Source organism: Amblyomma mixtum, chromosome 3 (assembly GCF_055824585.1).
Source record: "Amblyomma mixtum isolate Tamu chromosome 3, ASM5582458v1, whole genome shotgun sequence".
Lineage (NCBI taxonomy): Eukaryota > Metazoa > Arthropoda > Arachnida > Ixodida > Ixodidae > Amblyomma > Amblyomma mixtum.
Window position 1 is genome coordinate 344543502 of NC_143014.1, and position 10646 is coordinate 344554147.

General features: G+C 51.1%; 2 pseudogenes; both read left to right on the forward strand.

Annotated features, from left to right (window-relative positions):
- The first annotated feature begins 206 nt into the window (after nucleotides 1-206).
- Nucleotides 207-3711, forward strand: LOC149356202 (uncharacterized; annotated as a pseudogene).
- Nucleotides 3712-4347: 636 nt separating this feature from the next.
- LOC149356203 (uncharacterized) lies at nucleotides 4348-5361 on the forward strand (annotated as a pseudogene).
- Nucleotides 5362-10646: the final 5285 nt, after the last annotated feature.

Genomic DNA, 10646 nt, shown 5'->3' on the forward strand with positions numbered 1-10646 from the left:
GGGCGGTTGCGCTGCTTGTTGCGGCCGTTGTGGTTGTCCAGTCATCGTCGTTACCCCCGCAGTCTTGGTCGTCGTGGTTGTGGTCGTCGTCCTGATGGTTCGGTCGTAGTGGTAGTGCGGTAGTTGTCGATATTGTGGTCGTCGTGGTTGCCTTGTGGTCATTGCGATAGTTGTGGTTGTGCTTCTAATTTGGTTGTGGTGTAATTATGGTCGTCGCGGTAGAAGTGACTGTGGTCGTGGCGGTTGTGCTGGTTCTTGTGGCCATCCTGGTTGGCGAGACATCGTAGTTTTTGCCGTAGTAGTGGTTGTCGTGGTTGTGGTCATCGTGCTGCATATGTTCAGCCTGGTTTTCTTGTCGTCGTGGAGGCCTGGCAGTTGTGGTTGCTGTGGTCGTGGCGGTTGTATTGGTTGCTGTGCTCGTACTTGTTGATTTGAAATTGTCACGGCAGTTATGGATGTGGTCATAGCGGTTTACCTGGTCGGCGAGCCGTTATGGTCGTCGCGGAAGGAGTGGCTGTGGCCATGGGGGTTGTTCTTGTTGTTCTGGCCGTTCTAGATGTCGAGACATTGTGGTTATTGCAGTAGATGTGGTTGTCGTCATTGCGGTTGTCGTCCTAAATATTTTCGTCCACATAATCTTGTGGCCATCATGGAAGTTGTGGTCGTGGCGGTTATCATAGTTGTGGGGTCATTTTGGTCGTTGCGGCAGGAGTGGCAGCGGTCGTAGTGCTTGTTGTGGCTGTTTTGGCAGTCCTGGTTGTCGAGTCATTGTGATTATATCCGAAGGTGCGGTTGTCGTGGTTGTGGTCGTCATTCTAGATATGGTCATCCTTGTTTTCATGTGACCGAGGTGGTGCAAATGTTGTGGTGGTTGTGGTCAAGGCGATTTTTCTTGCAGTGGTCTGCAAGCTAGTTGTTCTTGTTGTGGTCGTGGCGGTTGTATCGGCTGCTCTGATCTTACTCGTTGTCTTGTGGTTGTCGGTAGTAACAGTTCTGGCCGTAGCAGTTGTACTGGTTGTGGTCTCATTATGGCCGTCGCGTTAGAAGTGGCTGTGGTAGTGGCGGTTGTGCTGGTTGTTGTGGCCGTGCTGGTTACCGAGTCATCGTGGTTATCGCCGCAGTTGTGGTTGTCGTTGTGGTCGTCGTCAAAGATGTGGTCTCCCTGCTATATATGTCATCGTGTTTATGTGGTAGTTGTGGTGGCTGTGGCCCTGGCGGATGTATTGGTTGTCGTGTGTTGGGGTCGCCACCTATGAACTTCATAGTGGCGCCCTCTAAGCTGAAGCGCAGCTAGGGGGTTTGAAAATAAATCACTTTTGTGTTTGGTCCTGGAGCGGAGTGGTCGTCTGGCTCTCTTCTTTCTCACGGCCTCCCGGCACGACAGCACGGGAACGCCCACGCAACATGGTGTCAGAAGTGACAGCAGCGTGAAAAACCAGTCTTAAAAGCAGCTCGCAATAACCGCCAACGGTGAACAGGTGCTCCCGGAAAGCGCCCAGCAGGCCCAGTGGCTAGGCCTCACTCTGCAGCAGCCAGACGCGTTCGACTTCTGCAACCCTGCAAGTTGGTCTTCATGGAAGTCTCGCTTCGAGGACTATGCCGCTGTCTCCGGACTGCGGAAAGCTCCGCAAGACGTGCAAGTACGTACGCTTCTGTACAGTATGGGCCCGGAAGCTCGCTCGCTGCTAGACACCTTTTCACTCGACGCTGCCGAGTTAGCCTCCTACGACGCAGTTGTCAAACGCTTCACGGAGCACTTCATGCATCCCTGTAATGAGCTCTATGAGTCGTCTCGCTTTCACAAGCGCGTTCAACAACCTGGCGAGAGTGTCGACGCATTTTACGCCGAACTGTTCAAGTTAGTCAAACGTTGCAACTACCCGTCACCGGCGGTGGAAGAACGCTTGGTCCGGGACAGGTTTGTCGTTGGATTGCTCGACACGCGTCTCTCCGATAAGCTTTGCTGCTCCCCGAAGCTAACTCTAAAAGAAGCTTGGACGCAAGCTCGTCAGTCCGAGGACGCGGACAAGGAACGTTCACTCGCACAGGCCACCTCGCAAAGCATGGTCAATATTGATGCTGCGACTCAGAAGTTTTCGCGACAGCCGGTCGACGACAGAGCACGGTCAATGGACGCGAAGTCGGAACGCTATCGTGACACTCCGGTCTGTTTCTTCTGCGGCCGCGCATATCATGCACGCTCCGAGTGCCCGGCAAAGAGCTCTATCTGCAACAGCTGCGGCAAGAAAGGTCATTTTGCTGAAGTTTGCCGCTCCAGGTAGTCGAGGCAGACCAAATTCAATGCTATCCAAATGCATGCTCTCGAGACGCCAGCTAAAGCCAAGTATGTGGATATCACAGTCGACAACTACACAACTCAGTTCAAAGTAGACTCGGGTGCCGAGGTCTCCGCAGTTCCAAGTGACTTCCCCGGTGTCCCGGCGGAGCTCGCCAAGGTAGACGCTATTTTGACAGGGCCTGGTGGCCAACCTCTGCGTGTACGGGGTTCGTATTTGGCACAGCTATCTTGGCAAGTGAAGACCAGTTCCCAGCGTATTTACGTCATTGAGGCACTTTCAGTACCTTTACTGGGTCTACCAGCCATCCAAGCTCTTCAAGTTGTGAAATTTTTGGGTACTGTCAACACTCCTCAGCCAACGCTTCGTGCGGAACTGTTCCGTGGCCTCGGAACGCTCAGAGATGAGTACACCATTCGCTTGAAACAAGATGTTGTGCCATTCTCACTCAGTGCACCTCGACGGATACCAATCCCGCTGCGTGAAGTTGTTCGCCAAGAACTGGAAAAACTCGAAAGCGAAGGTGTCATTCGCCGTATTGATAAACCAACTCCGTGGTGCGCCGGACAGATGGTAGTACCAAAAAAGGATGGAAAGTATCATTTGTGTGTGGATCTGACTCGACTAAACAAAGTGGTTCTCAGGGAAAGACACATTTCGCCTACTGTGGAACAAGTTCTTGGGCTCATCGGTGAAGCAGCCGTTTTTACGAAGCTCGATGCAACTGCAGGCTTCCACCAAGTCAAGTTGTCAGCAGACTCGCAAGAATTGACAACTTTCATCACACCTTTCGGTCGCTATTGTTTTTGACGACTGCCCTTCGGCATCACTTCCGCCCCGGAGTATTTTCAAAAGCAAATGGCCAGAATCCTTGAAGGTCAGGAGGGTGTTGTCAACATGATTGACGATATTCCTGTTTTTGGACGTACCAAGCAGGAACACGATGCAAGACTTGAACAAGTGTTGACTCGTCTTGCAACTGCAGGTGTCACCTTGAACAAAGACAAGTCTTGTTTTGGGGTCTCCGAGGTCTCCTTCCTAGGTGTCGTTGTCTCAGCACAAGGCATCAAGCCAGACCCAGGCAAGATCGATGCAGTGTATGCAATGCCACCTCCCACAGACGTTGCAGGTGTCAGACGTTTACTCGGGATAGTAAATCATCTTGCCAGGTTCTTGTCTCATATTTCGGAAATCACTGCTCCGATACGCACCCTTCTCAATAAGAATGCTAGTTGGACTTGGCAGCATGAACAGGAAGCTGCATTCAAAAAAGTCAAGGAACTTCTGACGTCCGAACGCTGCCTGGCCATGTACCACCCATCGTATGCCACAACAGTCTCTCCCGACGCCAGCTCTTTTGGACTCGGAGCAGTCCTGCTACAAGCACAACCGACTGGTGAGCGGAGGCCAGTAGCCTTTGCCTCAAGGGCAATGACGACTACAGAACAAAGGTACAGTCAAACAGAAAAAGAGGCCTTGGCTACAGCGTGGGCCATCCAGAAGTTCGACGAGTTCATCAGGGGCATCACCTTTACCATAGAAACTGATCACGTTCCTCTCGTGTCATTGTTTGGCAAAATGGAACTTGATGTGCTTCCTCCGAGGGTGCAAAGACTCAGGCTTAAGACAATGCCTTACCAGTTTCAGATCATGTACGTGCCCGGAAAACTGTTGGCTACAGCGGATGCATTGTCTCGCATCCCTCCTAAAGTGCATCCAGTAGACACAGTGGAACTTTTTGCTACCGAAGTCGTGGCTTCTGCTCCAGATGTGCTTCCTATGAACATGCAGGATATATCAGGTATGCCCAAAGTTGTGATGGAGAATGTACCACGCTCATCTCTTTCTGCCAGCACGGCTGGCCAAAGAAGTCAAAGATACCTCTTCACGTCTCAAAGTATGAATCAGTGAAGGATGAACTTTCTGTTTGTGATGGTCTTCTCCTCAAAGGCACTTGCCTCTTGATCCCCGCAGCAATGAGGCCAGCAGTCTTGACGCTTCTGCATGAAGGACTTCAGGGCATCGGCCGCACCAAGGCCCTCACTCGTGAATCTGTGTGGTGGCCTGGCATAACAGCGGAGATAACCTCCCTCGTGACCAGCTGTGAAAGGTGCGCCCTTACTCGAGTGAATTCAGCGGAACCACTCCTTCCTACAAATCTCCCTGGTCGTCCCTGGGAAGTTCTGGGCATGGACCTCTTTCACCACAATTCTCAAACCTTCTTGATGGTAGTGGACTACTACTCCCGGTTCCCAGAGGTGGTGACACTGAAAAGTACAACAGCTCCGGTGGTCATTGAGGCGCTCAAAAGTCTGTTCGCCCGTCATGGGATACCGCAATAGGTTAAGTCAGACAACGGTCCGCCATTTTCTTCACGTGAATTTACCGTATTCGCCGCATCTTATGGTTTCGACCACATCACCAGTAGCCCCCATTACCCACAGTCTAACGGAGAGGCAGAGCGAATAATCCGGACTGTGAAAGATACCTACCGTAAGGCAAAAGATCCTTACTTGGCCCTTCACAGCTATAGGGATACACCAGCTGTGAGTGGCTTCAGCCCGGCTCAGCTCCTAATGGGAAGGCAACTGAGAACTCGAGTCCCAAAGCCGGATGAAAAGCTTCGTCCACACTGGCCCGAAAGGGAGGAGGTAGCCCTCAGAGATCATTCTTACAAGAAAAGGACTGCAAAGGACTTCAACCGACATCATCGCGTCAGGGATCTGCCATCACTTCAGTCTGGTGAGCAGGTCTGGGTTCGACCTGACCAGGTGCGTGCTACAGTTTTGAGCAAGGCACAGCGTCCAAGGTCCTTCGTCGTCGAAACGGAGTGAGGAACGATTCTGCAGCGGAATCGTCGACACCTTGTTCCCTTTGTGCTGAGGGCAGCAGATCCAGCACTTCTCCAGCCTCACCCCCTAACTCAAGAGGCCGCAGCACCTGATCCGCCGCCTGTTACAGCGGGACCTTCACGTCCTGGTGATGGTGTTGTGTTTACCCGTAGCGGCCGCCGTGTAGTACCACCGGACCGCTTGAACTTGTGACTGAAGGGGGGAGATGTTGGGGTCGCTACCTATGAACTCAATAGTGGCGCCCTCTAAGCTGAAGCCCAGCTAGGGGGTTTGAAAATAAATCACTTTTATGTTTGGTCCTGGAGCGGAGTGGTCGTCTGGCTGTCTTCTTTCTCACGGCCTCCCGGCACGACAGCACGGGAACGCCCACGAAACAGTGGTCGTCTTTGTTGTCTCGTCGTTGTCACGGTATGTATTGGTCCGGTCGTGGCAACCGTCCTGGCTGTCATGTCGTTATGTTCATTGCGGTAGGAGTGAATTTGGTCGTGGCGGTTGTGCTGCTTGTTGTGGCCGTTGTAGTTGTCCAGTAATTGTGGTTATCGCCGCGGTTATGGTCGTCATGGTTGTGGACATCGTCCTGGTAGTTGTGTCGTCGTCGTGCTGATGTAGTAGTTGAGGTTAATGGGGTCGTCTTGGTTGTCTTGTGGCCGTCGTGGTAGTTATGGTCGTGGCGGTTATATTGGTTGTGGTAAAATGGCCGTTGCAGTTGGAGAGGCTGTGGTAGTGGCGGTTGTGCTGCTTGTTGTGGCGGTTCTGGTTGTCGGGTCATCGTGGTTATCGCCGTAGTTGTGGTTGTCGTCCTGCTGGTTGTGTCGTCGTCGTGCTGGTGTAGTAGTTGTGCTTATTCGGGTCATCCGGGTCGTCTTGTGGGCGCCGCGGTAGTTGTGGTCGTGGTGTTTACCTTGGTTGTGGTGTCATTATGGCCGCCGTGGTAGGAGTGGCTGTGGTAGTGACGGTTGTGCAGGTTGGTGTTCTGTTCTGGTTGTCGAGTCATCGTGGTTATCGCCGCAGTTGTGGTCGTCGTGGTTGTGGTCGTCGTGCTGGTAGTTGTGTCGTCGTCGTAATGGTGTAGTAGTTGTGGTTATTGGGGTCGTCCGGGTCGTCTTATAGGCGCGGCGGTAGTTGTGGTTCTGGTGTTTACCTTGGTTGTGTAATTATGGTCGTCGTGGTAGGACTGCCTGTGGTAGTGACGGTTGAGCTTGTTGGTGCGCTGTTCTGGTTGTCCAGGCATCGCTGTTATCGCCGTAGTTGTGGTCGTCGTGGTTGTGGTCGTCGTGGTTGGGGTCGTCGTGCTGGTAGTTGTGGCGTCGTCGTCATGGTGTAGTAGTTGAGGTTATTGGGGTCATCCGGGTCGTCTTGTGGGTGCGGTGTTAGTTGTGGTCCTGGCGTTTACCTTGGTTGTGGTGTCATTATAGTCGCCGTGGTAGGAGTGGCTGTGGTAGTGATGGTTGTGCTGGTTGGTGTTCTGTTCTAGTTGTCGAGCCATCGTGGTTATCGCCGCAGTAGTGATCATCGTGTTTGTGGTCGTCGTGCTCGTAGTTGTGTCGTCGTCGTGATGGTGTAGTAGTTGTGGTTATTGGGGTCGTCCGGGTCGTCTTGTGGGCGCGGTGGTAGTTTGGTAACGGCGTTTACCTTGGTTGTGGTGTCATTATGGTCGCCGTGGTAGGAGTGACTGTGGTAGTGACGGTTATGCTGGTTGGTGTTCTGTTCTGGTTGTGGAGTCATCGTGGTTATCACCGCAGTAGTGATCATCGTGTTTGTGGTCGTCGTGCTGGTAGTTGTGTCATCGTCGTGATGGTGTAGTAGTTGTAGTTATTGGGGTCGTCGGGGTCGTCTTGTGGGCGCGGCGGTAGGTGTGGTCCTGGCGTTTACCTTTGTTGTGGTGTAATTATGGTCGTTGTGGTAGGACTACCTACGGTAGTGACGGTTGTGCTTGTTGGTGTGCTGTTCTGGCTGTCCGGGCATCGTGGTTATCGCCGTAGTTGTGGTCGCCGTGGTTGTGGTCGTCGTGCTGGTAGTTGTGGCGTCGTCGTGATGGTGTAGTAGTTGAGGTTATTGGGGTCGTCCGGGTCGTCTTGTGGGCGCGGCGGTAGTTGTGGTCCTGGCGTTTACCTTGGTTGTGGTGTAATTATGGTCGTCGTGGTAGTAGTGGCTATGATAGTGACGGTTCCCGGTCAAAAAATCCTTCAAAGTTCCTTCAGGGAGCCAACAGGATTCTTGACTGTCACCTCTACATGCACCTGATGGTCCTGAAGGAATCTGCATGGATGCTCTGTTTGCAATGGCGCGACTCTGACGGGGCTGAAGGCATCTCCATTAGCAGCTCTGTTTGCACCGGCGCGGCTCTGACGGTGCTGAAGGCATCTCCGTCAGCCCCTCTGTTTGTACCGGCGTGACTCTGACGGTGCTGAAGGCATCTCCGTCAGCAGCTCTGTTTGCACCGGCGCGTCTCTGAAGGTGCTGAAGGGATCTCCGTCAGCACGTCTGTTTGTACCGGCACGACTCTGACGGTGCTGAAGGCATCTCCATTAGCAGCTCTGTTTACCGGCGTGACTCTGACGGTCCTGCAGAAATCTGCATGCAGCTGCTCTGTATGCGGGTGACGTAAGCTTCGACCGTCACCGGCATAGCTGCGAATCGCTTCGGGAAAGTTATAATACTGGCAAGAAGCTTAATTGCACGTTTTAATCGGTTTGTGTAGCACACACCTTGTAGTACCAGCACAACCGCTCACCGGTGGAGATTTATTTGGCCAGAAAGCAGCTTACGAAATTAGCGGGGACATATCTGAAACACACGTACGTATGCTCAAACACATACAATATTCGTGCAAATTGCATGATTCTTGCAAGCACGCATTAAGTATATGTGAGCTATGCGCCCTTCCGATAGTGCCTGAAAATTCTTTGCACGGAGGCCATGAATCGCTGTAGAGCTCGCGCTCTCGATCATATGCTTAGCTTTCAAGGATCATCCGGCCGGCTTCACTCGATCCTGGCTCATTTTCGGCAAAACTGTACACATATCATATATCAATATTGGACGGTAAACGTTGTCTCGTAGTGAACTTGACAACTGATGCGTACCAACCAAGCGGTTCGCATAACTGAAGTACTTCTGCGTTTCGTACGTGCGAAGCATGCAAAGACGGCCGGCCGCTATTCGGCTTTGCTGACTTTTCTTCACTCGTCCTCGGCGCAGTCGATTCCAGGCGCACGGCATAAACTACGGCCAGGTGAAAAAAAATGTGTGTTAGCTGCGCAGTTAATTTTAATCTAGGGAGAACCATCAATTGAGGCGAATGAATTTTTAAAAGGTGCTGCACAATTAATTCTAGCTTAACGCGTTTGTGCGCGTTGCGCGCAAAAAGTAGAGCAAATGTGGTATCGGTACGTACGTCGATCATACTTCATACTCAAAACTGATTATGTTCGACCTTTCCGCTATGCATATGCTGCGCACCGCGTGCAGTGAACCCGCCCGCTATCAGGGCAGATCTGCCTATCTGATAGCCAGTACACGTACGCATGTTTGTGTGCGGCATACACCGGCCAGGAACTGCGCCAGTCGGAATTAACTTTTTCTACTACGCATAGCCTTCCCTCGATCCTCGATCATCCTTTCAGCAAGGTGGAGACGCTGCATGCATGCTCGATCGTCCAGAGCTTCCTCGATCGGGCAACGAAACCAGTGCCCATATTCCACGCGGGAGCGCGCGCCCGCACCGATTTTCGTAGTCACGAGGAATTCATACGCCAGCGCACCTTTCAGTCGGGGATTAAGGTGACTGAATGCAGCGCACAGCGCTATAAGCGCGGCAAAGACGTGCAGCGAATTGCTCGCGCTGAACGACAGCGCAAATATTTTTTTTTTTTTCCATGGCGTGACGTTTCTGTTTAAATAATTTTCACCAAGCAGGAAAGCGCCCTGCACTTGCATTGACTGTTGAAGCCAAGCGCAGTGAGTACACTGAAGTCCCCTCGAGGCATCTGTGTTGTCATGAGAAGCCGCACAACTCATGTGCGGCTCTCCTTCAGTCTTTATCTCCCAAATTCCCCTCCCTACGCAGAGTAGCATGCCAGCGATACTGAAACACCGGCTAAATTCTCTGTATTTCATTAAAGAGTCTCTCTCTCTCTGGCGATGTGTATCATTGAAAACATTAAACTCGCCCACCTAGCACCGCGATGTCAAGTGAACATATTCCTTGACGCTGGATTCATGATCTCTATGCAGTTAATTCCCAGCCCCCTGTATGTCACACTAAGTGAATGGGGATTAACCATCACATCACACCAACTGGCCAGCTCCACTGGCTGGAGGACCTTCTTTGAAAGGCATTTGCGTAAAAATTCTTCGTATCACTGTAGGGTATACGGCAACTTAATTGACAGCAGTAACAGAATTTTGGTTCCCGGAACACACCCATGGAACATGTAACGCTGCATCAAAAATAAGTGCAGCCAGTTTTGAGGCTTTGAGGTTTTGAGGATTGTTCTCGCAATCACTCTCCGAAGGTACCATTCCAGACGACTGGGAAGTGGGGAAGGTCGTTCCCGTCCACAAATCAGGTAGTACTGATTCACCTCTTAATTATCGCCCCATTTCATTAACAAGTGTACCGTGCAAAATCATGGAACATGTCATTTACTCTCAAATCATGCAATTTTTGGATTCAAATAATTTCTTCCATGAAGAAATGAACGGCGGCGCAACAAGAAGAACACAACAAGAGAGGGGACACCACATGCGCACACTACCAACTGTTTATTGCATGGAAAGGTGGCATATTTATACATACAGCTCAGGCATGACACTCATCGCATTATCGCACAGACCCAACACGTGGAAAAGAAACAGCAACATCAGGATAAAAGACAAGAACCCTTAACCTCTGCAGAAAAAACTAAAAGATTTTGATAACAGAACTTTGAGCAGGCCATCTCGTAGCAAAAGCAGAGTCAACAATCGTAGCAAAAGCAGAGTCAAACAAAAGAAGCAAAAGCAGTCAAAAAAAAAAAAAAAATACAATCGTAGCAAAGGCAGCGTCAAACGTGTAAAGCAAAAGCAGTCAGAACCCAAGAAACAACAAAACGAAAAAAAAAAAAAAAACAGTAACAAAGTTAACAACCCGCCTAAAACAAACAACAGACGGCCGCTAGAAATGCAGGGCTGAAAAGATGCACAGCACATGGCGTTACAAAAAACTGTCAAGAAAGGACACTTCATTTCTACGGAGGGATACTGAGGAGTCGCTAACACAAGTGCTTCCCTTCTTATTGATCATAAAGGCCTCAAGAATTTCGCGTGCCACCTGATCGCGACTCCTGCCGAGAATCCTTATTCCGTTAAGCACCGGCTCACACTTGCAATCTTTACAATGTAGGGGCAAATTCGACCCTCCTCCGTTTTCTAACGACTTTTCGTGTTCTCGTGTTCTGTCGTTAATGCAGCGACCTGTCTGGCCTATATAGACCCCCCCGCAGGTCAGTGGGAT